Source organism: Haliaeetus albicilla, chromosome 2 (genome assembly GCF_947461875.1).
Source record: "Haliaeetus albicilla chromosome 2, bHalAlb1.1, whole genome shotgun sequence".
NCBI classification, from domain to species: Eukaryota; Metazoa; Chordata; class Aves; order Accipitriformes; family Accipitridae; genus Haliaeetus; species Haliaeetus albicilla.
The window spans coordinates 75,975,797-75,991,856 of NC_091484.1; the positions used below are offsets into that span (position 1 = coordinate 75,975,797).

A 16,060-nucleotide genomic window follows, 5' to 3' on the forward strand; every position below is an offset into this window, starting at 1 on the left:
CGAATTCCAGGACAGAGTTGCCATTAGCCTCCATCAAACCCACACAGCATGGAACAAACCTGCATTCCCAAAGAAGTGATGATCACTGCAAGCACACCAAGGGAAGGATGGCTTTTACATAAGTGCTCTTGACACTCATATAACAGCCAGGCTCAACCTATCCATAACAAAAACGTAGATTAGGGAGTTCACAGCTGAACCTTCATTTCACCTGCTGTAACTTAAAAAGAGAGATTTGCTGCATAACACTTCCCAAATGAAATGTTAGTGAGCGAAAGACAACTTTAGTGTCACTTACACAGTTACAACATCCCGGAGTAGTTCCCATTAAAGATTCTTTAAAGGAAATCATTACCAAGAATTTTTTTCTTCTCAATAACCTGATCTTAATTATATCATATAAAATGAGATCATTTGATGCACTAGCCTTTAACTCTTCTCCTCTTAAAATAGAATCTAAATCATTATATAGATAGAAGATTCTTTTTTGTAATTACGCATGAAGTGTTTGGGATAAAATGTCTTTTCCTTTCCCCTGCACAAGAATTTATCTTTGGATCAATCAACAGAAGAAGGTTAGCAGACTTTCTAATAAGAGCACAATGTTAACTAAAATTTGTTCTCGTTATTTTTGAAACATGAAGGAGATGCAATATACATCAGGTAACAGTTTCTTCTGGTCAACATCTGTGAAATTAAGTTAATCACTATAATTAGCTGTTAAATGATTGTACATCCTTCATCCAGAATATGATAGGAAGAAACATTTAGCTTCAGAGAATTACTTAGGATTTAGTTCAGTCTAAGAGAATATAGCTCATTATCTCTGTTTAAATACATTTACAATGCAGTGCACATATACCAATTACTTCAAGTGCCTGTTATCTTAGTACTGAAAATCATTTATGAAAACTACTCACAGGATGCTTCAGACTGCAGAGAATGCTATTTGATTACATGTGACCACAGCCAGTTTACAAATCCTCCTTTAAATCCTTCTACCTACTCTCTTTTTACCACTTGCTTTCCACTTACACATTTTTCCCATCCTGAAATACTGTTGTTCGTGATCTGACAAAGTAACTGATCTCAAAACTTAAAGACCGAGTTACACATAATACATTTGTAGAATACATTTTGTGGGCCGTATAGTAGCACTAACACATCCTTAACTGTTGCAGCTTTCAAAACACTCCATTCTATAGCCAGATGAAACATCTGGATCAACAGAAGTAAGCAGTTCATGCAGTTGTATGTCAGTGCTAGTTCCTTTAGTGACAGAGTGCCGTTAGGAGAGTCCTACTTGGTTAAAGGGAAAAAAAAAAATCCTGAACAGCCACAGCTTTACCACCTGCCCTTTCCAATATCCTGTGGAAACAGCAGTGTAAAAAGACAACTTCCCTTGTGATAACTGTGAGGGAAATGGATTCACAAATACTGCTGAAACAGTGGAAACTGAAGTTCCTCAAGATCTGTTGACTGGAGAGCAGTTAGTGAAGGAAAGCCTGGAGGCGTCATGGTACAGTCCCTTGACAATCAGCTGATGGCACCAGACTGACTGAAAACTAAAAGCCTCATCTTTGGAGCTAAGTTAGAGAAGGTAGAAACATACGCTCAGCATTCACAGCCCTGTGGAATCTTAAGGACCACGTTAAATAGGACATGATACCAGAAACTCCAGGAAAGTTTAAAAATATTTGTAGCAAATGAAGATAATTGCTACAGATCAGTGAGTTTGTTTCAATGAAAGATCAATTTTGAAAACCTTTGAAGGAAGAAAACCAACCTAGAATTTCAAGTAAAAATAACAAATCAATTTAGTCTGGTGTCTCTATTTTGGGAAAGGATATGTGCTGCAGGAAGAGAGAATTTCTCCATATTGCTTCACTAAGCTGTTAAGAGATAAAAATATCTTTGAGTCAGCATACTGAATCCCAATTGTTTTCTGAGACTAGAAACCAGTTAGTGTATTTAGCTATAGACCACGTGTTGAATTTAAAACATTTACACCTGGCTTAAAATACAGCCAGAGATCACTACTGAAACAGCTATATGAGAATCATGACTGTAGGGAGTATTTACAGAGAAGTGATGGGAATATAACCAAGCCAAACTGGGCAGTGAGACTGCAGTAGCATACCCAAGCATTGACAACTCTGCCTTTTAGTCCTAGCTGGGCTAGAGCATCAGAAACTGATGGTTGAGCCTACCAAAAAAAGATCTGATCCCTAGGCACCACAACAATGCAAGCAAAATGAAGGTAACTTTTACTAACAATAATCATCAACAATCTGGTCCATACAGGAAGAAGCAAACAATAATGCAACAAGTAAACAACACCACGACAACAAAACACAGTAACACAACAAAGAAACAAAGAAATCTCTTGCCTGATCTTGAAAAAAAATGAAATAAATTATTCTAAAACTGCAAAGCATCATTTACATTTGCATGCATTCATGAGATTCGTCTAAGCATTCAGGACATGGCTAATACTGAGGCTGAAACCTACTTATTAAAAAACATTTGTGTGGATATATTAGCACTTCCAGAAGAACACAGAAATGTCTTGAGATCTTTTTTCCTATCAGTGATCTGACTCTTATTTAACTCTTTTATGCAAGGTTTCTCTTGCAAAGCTTCCTGCCAGATCATTGTAGTCAAAGGCAGGTTTATATGAACTGTTCCTACATAGCACTACTCCTTCATTACAAAATTATATGTATTATGTAGAGCAAAATTGCATAATCTGTGTAATTAGCTCATCTCAGTCATTGCTGGCAATGGGAATAGCTGTGAAGGTTGAACAGAGGGGAAAGTTAATGACATCCATTCATGGATAAGGACTGCAACTGTAAAACTGACTGGCTCTAGCTGTCTGTCTTGTCCCAGAGCACAGAAAGCTGAGATGACCATTAACTAGAGGCACTCAAAAGACACTGATTTATAGCAAATACCTGCTGTGAACTGAAGCAAGTCAGAAGCTGACTCATAAACAGATTAGCATCTGTGAGCTGCGGTGTGGGATGAACAGTTAGAGACAGTCCTCAGCTTCTGTAGGAGGCTATGCCAGACCCACTGATGCATCAGAGCCCCACAATGCACAGTAAAAAACTAATCCTTCCCCATTCCTAGCTTTCTTTACTTTTTTCTTCTTTCCCCCCTCGTCCTGACAATAGCTCTGTTTCTCCTTCTACTACTTACTCACTTAAGTATAAACCCTGATTCTGCACTTTCTTTAACCAGAGTTAAGCTACTCGTTTCACTACCACTTCATTTCTTATGCTTGTGGGCTGCCCAGACCCTCGTGACCCTCTATCATACACCTGCACTGCTCACAGACAGACAATTTCCAACTGCATTCATGGGGCTGATATCAAACAGACAATAAGCCTTCAGAGAATCCATATACCATTACTTTGGTTTTAGCATGAAAAGGCAATGCAGAGCCTGATCAAAGGCTGTTTTCTTCTAATATACTTTCTCACATCATTGCCTGAGAGTTTGAATTCCTCTTCTTCCTTTGTGCTATAATGTTGCTTGATGTATTTGAAGTGTGCTTTGAGGAAAAAAATATTTGAAAAACTAAACTCAGCTTATGGAAAATGAAGACAATCTCCACCGATAAAGCAGGAGGGTTCAATAATTTATCTTCACCGGATCAAGGTATAAGGCAAAATCCACTGGATGGGATATCTGACAACAGAATATGTATTATACTAGCAAATGTAGCCTAGGAAACAACTCTGCATTGCAGAGAAGAGCACTGAATAGCTGAATAAACATGATTTTGATAACTAAGCATTTCCTCTGGCACACAGAAAAATCGCAGGTGCTACAGACCAGCAGATCTGCACCGAGACAATAAGGCATGAAAATAAAGAGATACAGGTGAGCTGTGAAAACATATGGTTAAACACAGAAATATATTGGTAACTGTAGCAATCACTTACACAGATTAAATACCCAAGCTCATGGATATTTTTGCAACTCTGAAGATGTTAATTACAATAACCTGTTTTCCCAGACCACATAAAGGGATGCTTTCCATTCAGTTCACGTTTTTGGGCTGAGAATAGAAGATTTTTATTGCTGAAAGAGAGTGCTGGAGACAACAATATTAAGATACTGAAATCCAACTGCCTGCTTAGCACTTTGTATGTCTGAAAGTCTTTGTATGAAAACTCTTATAAAGGACTGCAAAACACAGATTCTGTCCTCAAAACTGTCCTTCTCAGCCCCAAAGAAATTAATGACACTGAGGAATAGAGGTACCATACTAACAGGGAACTTCTTGCACTCTAAACCAAAAAAGCAGCAGAGAAGTCTTCATAGAATTGAAAGGCTTCAGAGTTCCTGATTTACTGGAGTTACTTTACAAAGGGCAAGACCAAAGTACAGTAGACAGAAGCAGCTTGCCTGTGGTCAGTTGCAGAGTATGAAATAGGTCTCATTTACTGTCTGTTTTGACAGTTACAAGCTGCATTTGGCCTGAAACCACCCTAGTCCCATCCCCTTCAAACTGGCACAACCACAAACGCTGTCTCTTGACTGCAGCAGGGTACCAGAACAACCCGACGTGTTAGTGATGTCCCAGATGGATCAATGCAAGCCATGGTCAGGCAAGTCTTTGCATTCACACTGAAAGCTGCTCTTTCAAGGCAACATAGTCAGAACCTAAGTAGTTCTAATGTAAGGTTGCAGTCCTGTCACATGCCTGCCCACTGACTCAGGGAACAAGAAAGCCAGAGGAGAGACAGCAAGAAAAGATCATGAAGGAAACTAGTCTATGAACATCTCTTCCCATAGGAGCATGGAAAGAGAGAAAGTGCTGAGGCCAAACATGCTAAAAAAAAAAAAAAAAAATCAAGCTGCACATCACCTTTTCATTTACAAGACAGATACGCTGGCTCTAACATTTTCTTCTGTTGAGTTTTAATTTGCTCAGAGACTCTGGTGGCACTGTTGTTGGTAATTGTGTCTGTTATTCTATGCTGCCTGCCTTCAATGCAGTACAGCATGTATTACTCATTCTTTATATCTGGTACTTAACCAACAATTCCCTTCTCTCACCTGCTGGCAGCTCAGATTTTTACCTGTTGCCTCACAGCTGGCAGCCAGCTTGCATGGCACTCCAGTTCTTCCCCACAAATGCTTTCTGCATGTCTCCTGATGTTTGCCCCATCCCTCTGTCAGGGTTCATGCACTGCATTTCTGACAGCACTAACTTCTGAGCAATTCCCCACCTGTATTCTATTATGCCATCTTTCCATGTAACCTCACAACAATTTGTCCTTAATTGTCTAGGAGCTGGTTGCTGCTTCTCACCTCTGCACAACTTGCCATGCTACACTACCAGGTCTTGCTCCTGCACAATGGCATTTCTACATTTTAAATCACTTAACCTGTTCACTAAAGTCTTCTGCAGGAACTCCACCCTCACCCATTCCCACAGCGACTCTTAACTTACGTTCTTCTCCAGGCACAAGGTCTCTGTCTCTGCTCACTTTCACCTTAACCAGTAACCTCCCTTTTTATTCTCAGTCTGCTTGGTTGATGCTCTGCTCTTCCTCTATCCTTTTTTCCTCATACTTCCACTCTTCCTGCAACCTTTGTGATTGCAGAAGAGAAATAAATTAGCAGTGGAAGCCAGCTGGTCCCAGTGAGATGAAAAAACTTTTAATTCTGAGAATTGTTCTACACATTTCCCAGATGGTCTCAGAAAGTGCCATCTTTCAGGTGTGGCAGGGCTTCTGTATCAGGCGTTAAGCTCACTGCTTGGCTGCATCTCCAGGCTTGTCAGAGGGACATCTGAAGCAAATCACTGGTGCTGTCTTCTGAGAGTTGAGCAGCAGGTTTATTTCTCTTACCCCGAGGTAGAGGAGGATGTAGATACCAAAGTCAGAATTCAAGTTTCTAGCAAGCAGTATGCAGTGCTTAGGGCCTAGACATTTGAAACTTCCAGCACTTAAAACTGCTTAAATTCATCTCAAGGAACCTATTTTTATCCAGTCCTTCTACCTTGAGCAGATAGCTTTTCTGATGAGGCATCAATGAGTCATCAACATTTCAGGATTAAATCAAAGCAATTAGCCCTGCCTTTTCCAGCTAATTTTCATTAAAGTAACAAGGCAACTGTACAAAGGTCAGTGCCCTGTGATTCTCACTTGATTCCCCTAAAAGCAAGCAAAGGATGAAGTAAAACAAGTAAAATGGTGGAGAAAAATTGCACATTACACATCAATAGGTATATGGAATCAAAACAAGAGACTGAGATTATTCTCACTCTGTTGCACATCATGTAATACCAATTCTTCATATTCTGCTTATAGCTCAAGTGTCCTAGAAACTAAAAACCACCACCACTAAGTGCCATGTCACAGGTGTCCATGAATAACAAAAGACTGGTGATAGAGATGACTGAAGGATCCATTCGAAATCTGTAGGGCTATCATAAAACCACAGAAATGCTGGTTAGAAGGAGCAGCAGAGTTCATCTAGTCCAACTTGCAATATATCATGTTGCCACACCATGTTTATTTTCACCGAGCAAAGACTTCTTCAGCTCAGTGCTCAGAATCAGTAGAAACACTTTGTTTCCAGAAGGTATTGGTAAAATCAGAGTAAAGTTTTCAAAGCTACTCCTGAGCCTACGGACTTGGACACATAACTGACTTACCACAGTGAAATCAATTTCTTTCCCTGAGATTTCAGAAGGTGAATTTTAGCTCAGGTTTACCAGAAGCTGAGTGAACACGCAGTCGATTTCCATATGGTCCCAGAGCATCAGTGACTCATTCATGTGTCTACCCCATTCATGGTACTTTCTGTGCCTAGTCAGGTTATTGCAGGGAATGAGAAAACGGCACTGGGGTTTTGATAGAGAGCCTAGAAGAGGTAACGCATTGAAGGCAGACAGGAGGCATGCAGTTATCTAACCAGTTGAAGAAGTGATGAAAAATAACAACACAAATTCTCTTGAGGCTCTGTAATTGGAACGAGTGTGGTTAGGTGTTACACCTCTGCTTGTCTGTGTGCTAGTGTAATCACAGTAACTCAGTCATGGATCTGCAGCTGAGATCTAACAGGGAATCAGTAAAATAGAAATCTTCAGGAAATACTTTATACCCATGTGCTGAAAAATCCAACTATTATTTATCATATCTCTAGTTACAGGAGAGCATTTTACGTACTCCCATGCCATTATAAACTGAAACACACCACTATGACACCTGTGCTTTTCTGACACACTCACATCTCCGGTTCAGCTCAGAGACCCTTCTATTGCCCTCAGCATTCACTGAAGGAATAAAACAAAGTGCTTAAGTAAGAATAAAACTACTAATATTATTGTTGCTGGAATTTATTTTACATGAGAAACGTGCAATGAATACAGGAGAGATGAAGGGGTTAAGAACAGATTAGGATGAAAAAGACAAGTCCAGGATGAGAATGGGTTTGTAGATGGATAAGGATGACTTCATTACAAGATAAGACCTTTGTGGTGACCTTTTAGCTCTTCCCCAAGAAAGAACAAGAGCAGCAGCAAAACTCAGTATTCATACCGCTACAGCCTCTCTCCCTGGGACTGGGCAATGCAATGCACCACCATAGCTGCACTTGGATTCATCCCTGTCCTTTTTGAGACTTAGGCTTTGAAACAGAAAGCAGATCCAAATAGAACTTTGTTCCCTCACTTCTCAAACAAAACAAACCAAAAGCCTTGTTATTTTAGTGCTGCAAAGAAGGCTTCCTTAGTCACAGTCAGCTTTGGCGCAGTGCTGCCAGCTGACAGGTGGAAATGTTCATTTTTAGAGAGGCCTAATGAAAGGGGGACATTTGTTAACTATTGGCACAGTAATGGGGCAAGTGGTTGAGTTTATATATGAGGTTTATGTGAAGTGGGAAATTCAGATCAGATTAGATGGCCAAAATGAACCAAAAGTGGATCTATGGGATCCTGGCTTTCATTAGTACAAAGAGCTGGTAAGGAAGAATGAAAGGAGTTCACTCTACAGAGGTTTTGTGAGCAGGTAGCAGAGTTACCTGGCTCCCACACAGTCCCATGCCACTCAGAGGACAGGTGCACAACTGTGCAAATCCCTGCAACTTCCCACCAAAGATGTCACCATCCACATCCTGAGGCAAGGAGCTCTCAGAACAGGAACATAAGCCCTTGAAGAAAAGGGCTTCCCAAGTCAGGGTGTCTCTCTCTCTCTCCCCTCATAGCTCCTGGGACAGAAGAAACTCCTACCAGGCAGCAACCTGCTAGGTGCTTTCTCTATGCAAGCCTAACACTGGGAGGTCTCTCTGAAGTGCCCCTGCTTCTCATCACCCCCACCATCCCCTGCCTTTTACTCTATTGTCTTGGAAAGGAATAGGGTGTCCCCAGTTTATGATACCTAGAAATCCATTTCCAGCAACTAAACACCTGCTGTCCCCACTGGTTTCCAAGCAGAGCTCAAAGCATTCGGTTGGTCAAGTGTATTAAGATCAACACAGAAACTAGTATCCTTGAAAATACTCTGTGCTTCCGAACTCTGCATTAGCTGCTCTAGTTGCAAATTAAAGCTGCAATCAATGTGGCAAACCTGGAGATTCTGCAAGTAGTAATGACTGCTCATCGTGTATCCTGAAACACACAAATGCTGATGTTTCAGGTATTACTGGAATAATTCAGCAATAATTAAGTTAAATTCAAATTCTTAGCCATGAGAAAAAGAATCATTAGGAGTTCACATCTAAGTTTAGTTAAAATGGTGATGATGCACTAGCAAAATAATTTCCTATTTTCTTTGTTTGCCTCATTTCCATAACACATTTTCTGTTTTCTAAATGTCTGTTTGCTCCCTGGCTGACTCAGGAGGATAAGGAACTGCATTAATTCTTATGTCACTGTATGGTCAGTGCTTTCTAACCACAAGGGGTTTTGGACAATGCAAGTTCATTGGGAATGGTTCTTTCTTTTCCGTTTTCCCAGGGAAAACTCTTCATGAGATCTGGAGGGTTTTTCTGCCTTTTTTTTAAATACTGAGTTTCTCTTCCTATCATTTGCTTCAATGTATTGCTTCTCATTGCACAAGTCTCATATAGAGCAGCATCTGGCCCTCTGTTATTTCCAGCACTGCAGACAAAGAAGTCAGTATAAAGCAATCCGAGTTTTATTGATTTTATGAATTAGTTCCAAGAGCTACCAATTACAAACTCCATGAATAACATCTGAGGGGAATGAAACTGCACTGAAAAAGGAAAATATATACTAAAAATGCATTCTCCTCCAATTTCCATGGGAAACCATATTTCTCATCACCTTCTCAAGCTACTAAGAATGGCTATTCTAATCTGGATGTCAAGTCATAAGCAATGCTGGGGTCCAAAACTAAGTAAGAGTTTCCATTTCACAGGACAGCAGACTGTGAGCAAAGTCTTGCATGACTTTTGGAGTCTGAGAACTTTACCCGGACCAGGACATGGCTTAAAGTGCTAGTCTTCCGAGCCACAGAATTTGCAAAGATTCACCATTACATAAAGAGCAAAGATACTTCCATGTCACTGAAGAACACAGAGGAAAATACAAAGAATCTAAAACTGGTCAGTGGACTTACTGATCTGCAGAACACCCTTCCCATGTGCAACAGGCAAGTTCAGCAGTCACGGCTGTCCCACTGTTAATATACCTATTTGTTATTCTTGTTAAGTGGGAGCACCTAGAGCATCTGTCAAGTACCTGAGGGTCCACAGGGAGAATTTAACAGTCCCTGCCAGGCGACAGCACTCAGGCATGAGAGATCATGTTGATACAATAGGTAGCAGTACAGCAACGGACATGGTGTGTACAGCAAGGAGGAATCCCTGTATCATCCAAATGCAGGTTCTTGTTGACTGCTTAAGCTTCTTTGATAGAGTTACTTTGCCCCTGAATGGCTATATTATGCTTTCTATAGCTTCCACATCTTCTAACATAACACACACCTGCTTCGGAACAAAACTTAGCACTTCCCTTCCTTTAGCCTTTCAGAACAGCCCTAGTGAAACCACCACCAACCACCTACGTTGAGCCACTGACCTGCTCCCAAGCAAGCGCTCTGCAAAGGCAGGGACAGTAGGGTTCCTTGTGGAACACCCTCCACCTTCTCCTCCCCTGTGTCTTTGTCCCTACTTCACTTTGGTAAGTCTCTGTGCTGGTTTTGACCGGGACAGAGTTAATTTTCTTCATAGTAGCTAGTATGGAATTATGGTTTGGATTTGTGCTGGAAACAGTGTTGATAACACAGGGATGTTTTCGTTACTGCTGAGCAGCACTTACCCAGAGCCAAGGGCTTTTCTGCTTCTCCCCCCACCCCACCAGCGAGGAGGCTGGGAGGGCACAAGGAGTTGGGAGGGGACACAGCCGGGACAGCTGACCCCAACTTACCAAGGGAATATTCCAGACCATAGGACATCATGCTCAGTCTATAAAGCTGGGAGAAGGAGTAGGAAGGGGGAGACGTTTGGAGTGATGGCGTTTGTCTTCCCAAGTAGCCGTCAGGCGTGATGGAGCCCTGCTGTCCTGGAGATGGCTGAATACCTGCCTGCCGATGGGAAGTGCTGAATGAATTCCTTGGTTTGCTTTGCTTGTGTGTGCGGCTTTTGCTTTACCTATTAAACTGTCTTTACCTCAGCCCATGAGTTTTCTCACTTTTACCCTTCTGATTCTCTCTCCCATCCCACCAGGAGGGAGTGAGCGAGCGGTTGCGTGGTGCTTAGTTGCCGGCTGGGGTTAAACCACAACAGTCTCTTTTACCACCCAGCAGGACGGTGAAGCTGCAGAGGCAGCACTGTCGGTAATTAGAGCAGGACAAAGTCCAGGACCACTATTCACACCAGTTTTCTTTTACCTAATCCATCATTTCCACCCCCAAGTGACTCGGTGCAGATGCCTGTGGACACTTACTTTACTTGCACTTTAAGTGACACCCTGTGGCTGAGAGGAGGAATTACGGGTGACCGTTCCTTCCGTGACACTCTACCTAAGGTTTTGCGACAATAAACACAGAGGCTGAAACCCAGTGAATCGCAGATAGTCTCAGGTGTTCAGCGACTGGAGAGAACAGCCTCATTCCACTTTCCCCAGCAGGGTTTCAGACCTCCCACAGCTTGGCTGGACAGAAAATGGGTCATAAAGCAGAATAAAACAAGAAATCCCACATCCACAAGAAAGTCCCCACACTAGATGTAGCTGGGTGGGACTTTTTCCTTTCATTTTGATATTGTGAGATGAGGATTTCCTGCTTTGTCTCCCTTTGTGTTATATTTAATTCTTTCTCTTCCCCATATGTTCCTGAGCCATACCCTCTTCCACTCCTTCCCTGGCCCCAGAAGCACATGATTTTGCAAGTATCGTCTAATTCCTAACTTGTGGGAAGAAAATGAACCTCAGTCCATCTGTTTGCCAGCTGGTAGTTGCTCTCAGCTTAGACAACAGCTCACTATCTCATGCAAGTGACAGAGAGGTGGATGGGGCACCTTCCTTAGAGAAAGGGTCATGGAAGCCTCCAAAAATAATGTGGGCAACCCTGTGTTTGCTGAAGCCCACAAGGTTCAGAGCCCTCTCAGAGACCTGTCATTGCTCTCTCGCTGCAACAAGCCACTTTTTCCAGCAATCCTGGGTGATGACCCCTCTGCCACAAGTTCAGGTTTGCCCCCCTGAAGGGCAAAGCAAGAGACTGGGCCTCCTGCTACTGCTCTCAGGTCTGATTGACTTCAGCGGAGGATCAGATGGGCTTGGTGCAGAATAGCAGCAGGAATTCCTGGCTCTGGGAAATGTGTGAAGTCTCCCTCAAAAGTCAAGCCTAAACTTAGGAGAATCCCAATCAGACACAACAGGATCATAGCAAAGCCACCTCATAACTTACTAGTGAAGAACAAAAATACTAATTAGTGTTTAATTAGCTGGAGAAAAGGACCCTGAACATGACCGAAGTAACATTAGCAATCTTCTTATTTTAATACATGCAATTAACTTCTATTCTGTGCTCAATGAAGAAATCACACTTCACAGGATGATAGTAGTGGGAGAAAGAAAGATGGGTTATTTTCATTCCTCCTTTTAAATATGTTTTTCAACACTCTTCTTCCAAACTGCAAAATCAGAGTGATCTCTTACCACAAATTATGCTTCACAACAGAAAGAAAAAAGAAATAAAAACTTGAGGAAAAAAAGTAAAGCCTCTCCCATCTGTGCATGCACTGAAATAAAAAGAACCTCCCACTGCTGTATCTGTGGAAGAATTCAACCTAAACTAGCAAGAGAAAATGAACAAAGATGGTTGAATCTTAATCTGGATACAATGCTATTGGAGTCAAGCTGGCCTAATCAACTGCAGATTTGGTCTTCTCGGAGAGAAGCTTTATGAGCTTAAACATTATGTTTTATTCCCTCTCCCAGAATTCCAATTCCAGCCTTGTTTTTCCTCTGCTTTACTTGTTTCTCATCTGTCTCCTTTCTTTAACTTTCATGTACTCTTAACTCTCTAGCTGACAAATATTGTGTTGGTCACCCCAGGATGGCTAAAACATGGCTTCTGCGAGAAGACTCTTTTTTTTAACAGATTTTTTGCAGTGAGTCCGTAATTAAAATTGGCTACAAAACATCTGTTCTTACCCCAAATGTCCTTCTGTCATTAAACAGTCCAGTGGAATAAAAGCCTTCTGGACATCTAACAAGGTTGCAGAAGAGGGATGAGGTGGGATTAGTTCTAAGGCTTCGTAGTACTTTTCTGAGTCTGAAAACACGCATGCATTGCCTAACAAAAAAGGAAAGTCGTGTATTTGATCTTGAAACTCTTCTTTCAGAAATGTGTTTTAAATATATAAAGAGCCCTTGAATCCAAATGGCAGTGCACCAGAATTTCTTAGCATCTGCTGCCTCTCAGACCAGGATGCCTCCTCTCACCTTGTCCTTTTCCCCAGCCCACACCTCAGCTGCATCTCCTCGCTGCATCCAGCTGTACATCTAGGAATCACCACTCATGCTGACAAGGCTGTGTTGATGGGCATTTTATCTCTCTCTCTCCAGTAAAGATGAAAGGCCACTAGAGCATAAAGGGTCTCTGTCTTTTACAAAGGGACAGCTTTCAAAAATGCGCCCTCTAGAAATCAAGCCAGAATAACCTCTGAGGAAAAAGTAAGTAAGTCATGTGAATGGGATCAACAGAAGTGCTCAAGACACTAAAATACATGAGATAAAAACACAAGTGAAAATGTTAATTGAGCCTCTAAGCTAGCCACTCATAAAAGTGCACATTTCTGTAATTATCAGGACAAGTATTACCCATATAGTATGAACAAGACTCTGTGACCAACGGTTTCCAAGCAAGGCTCAGGTTTTATATGCAAGCTGAAGTCATCACTCCAGAAGAACTTTGAACAATAATTAAGCAGAAAGAAAAGCAGCAGAGGTTAGATCTTGATAAAAGAATGGCTGTTTGACCTATGAAAATTAGCTCTTTTGCTCTTTTAAAACTTAAATAATCTCTTTAACCCCTTTCAAAAGAGGGGGGATGAAAAACAGAAAAGCTATTAATTCACTTCTTCACCCTTCCCTCAGCAATCTTTTGTAGATCATTTGCCCATGTTCAAGATGAGACAATAAAGAACTGCAGGGATTTTTCTTTCAGAGTGGAGTAAGCCATATGAATAGGTACAACTGTGATACTTTTGCCAGTGGCTCTTTCTCCCATGTCCATCCATATGAACAACAGCCCAGTTGCTAAGTCACCAACCCTCTCCAAATCATTCTCGCCAAGGCAGCTGGTTACACGGCCATCAAGGAAAAGATGGTGTACACACCTTCAGAAGAAGAAGTAGGCAAGGAGGCACCAAATCCCCATCAATGCAAGGTTAGCAGTGTTTATGTGCCTGTTTTCAGCAGCATAGTCCCTGGAGAAGATGAGGATGCTTTTTGCAGTACCCAAAACACTCATCTGAAGTGGCTATCTATCTCAGTCAAAGAGTTTTCCTATACCTGGGGGGGGGGGGGCAGGTTGTGTAAGATTCGCAGAGAGGGAGTTAGAGCTATAGAGACCTTTTTTTCCTGTTGATCACAAAAGCAGTCTGACCCCAATCTCCAGGTGTGGATTCAGTTCAGCTCGACAGTCACCCAAGGATGAATTCAGCTGCTTAAACACAGGCATCGTATCATTTGCCTTAGAGTATCTGCAACACCTATGGGGCCTGGAAGATTAACACAAACCTACACAAGGCCTGGGCCCTCCGAAACAGGAACTATACACCAGGCAAAATATACCTGGACATATCAAATGGCACTAGCACTTTTGCATGGGCTACTGAACTGATCTGTACGTTTAGGTTGAGCTGAGTAACTCTGTAGGCTTCATCCCCTGTATCAATCAGAGCTCCACTAACTTGTACTACAGCTTAAATTAGCTGTTGATACCTACCTGGAAATATGTAGATTTGCGTGTCTTAATCTGCAAGATGGAGACCTTCCAATGATTCCACCTCCTACCTGCAACCAGCACAAACCAAGCTGAGCAGCCCCTGACAGACAAGTCTCACCATAGAATAGCTCTCTGCTGCACTGGCTGTTGTAGACAAACTCAAATCAGAGAGCTAAGGCTACAGGAGTCAACACTTATCGTCCATCAGTCGAACATCTAATCTTGGATTTCCCCATTGCACAGGGCAATTTGTAGGGAAAGGAAAGAGTTAAAGTAGACAAACTTTAGCCTGTAACATGCTGTAAGTGCTTGCATGTACCACCACTTTTTTTCAAGCAGCAAAAAGAGTTTCATTACTGCCCATTTGCTGAATTAAGCAAGCTTCAGGATATCCTAATAAGTGAACTAATCTGTTTCCTAAAACAAGAATAAAAGCTTCACATTGCCAAGGCATAAACACATCTAGAGGGCAGCAATGATATTGTCATCTTTAGCTAAATATAGAGCCTGAGCAGAGACAAGTGCACAGCCACGCACTGCACCAATACATACATTTTTCTTTTTTTTTTTCTTTGAGAATAATACATAAGCTTTGCTGCAAAATTGCAAAGTTGTAAGTGGATGGCATCATTTTCAGATCCTTGGTCAAAGGATATTTTGCCTATATTCACAAATCATACTGCAGGGTAACCAGGTCTTGATTTGTCAGCACAACTTTATTTCTCAAATAAAGAGAGAGAAAAAAAATCACCAAAACAACGAAATGTCAGAGATGAAAAATACTCACAGACTGACAGACTTTGTGTTACGAATCCAGCTGAAACTTATCTGAGTCACTCAGCAGTTCCCAAGAGACATACAGATACACAGACACAGGCACAAAATCACCACGGGAATTTTTTGCAGTTAGAATAGAAATATTTTACGCAAACAGTTTATTCTGTAGTGGCAAAAAGGAGGGGATTTTTTACGTACCAGTTCTTGTTCTTAAGTTTTTTGACTCAAATATTCTCTCATTAAACTTTGCTGGCATATTGCGGGGTTTGATAGCATTCTCCATCCAAGCACAGGGGTTCTGCGTTAGAGCAACAATCAAAGCATGACAGTTGACAAGATGGATACCAAGCCAGGGTAGGTCCATCCAAAGCCTTTGATGAGCTCGTCTGTGGCGATGTGAACTACTTGTCGCATTTTGTCTTGAATTCCATACACTATGTGCACAGAGACTACAAGAAGGCACAGAAACCCCATGAGTACCAGAACCTGGGCTGCCTGATTTGTCATGGATCAGCGTCTTGTGCTTGACTGAGTCTGGTATAAGTTTTTCATATAGTTTGGGTACTTCCAAGTCTGGATTTTCTAGTGTCTACAATGCAAAAGCTTTCATTTATGGGGAATGCTACTGGGTTCATTCCCTCCAGCTGATGAGCTACTTTTATGAAACTGGTAGGAACTTGGAATCTTTGAAATCTTTATTTCTAAAACAAAACAAAAGAATCACTGAAATTGATCCAAAAATTTTATATGCATTAGAATGAGTAATATAGTCACAGCCATAGAGAACCAAAGTAAAGATACACTATAGTTCCTAAAAGATGGCAGCTTGCAAACACAGGATG

The 16,060-nt window shown here is 41.5% G+C and overlaps 1 protein-coding gene across 3 annotated transcripts in view; it reads right to left on the bottom strand.

Moving 5' to 3' along the window:
- CRHR2 (corticotropin releasing hormone receptor 2) overlaps positions 1–16,060 on the bottom strand; it is a 159,702-nt gene that overhangs the window by 92,213 nt on the left and 51,429 nt on the right. Inside the window, exon 1 of one of the 3 annotated variants that reach the window (XM_069778299.1) lies at positions 5,471–5,489. The exons of the other annotated variants lie outside the window; for them this stretch is intronic. The gene's annotated coding sequence lies outside the window, so the exon portion shown is untranslated. Of the gene's footprint in view, positions 1–5,470; positions 5,490–16,060 lie in introns of those variants that run through there. 3 annotated transcript variants of the gene reach the window in all.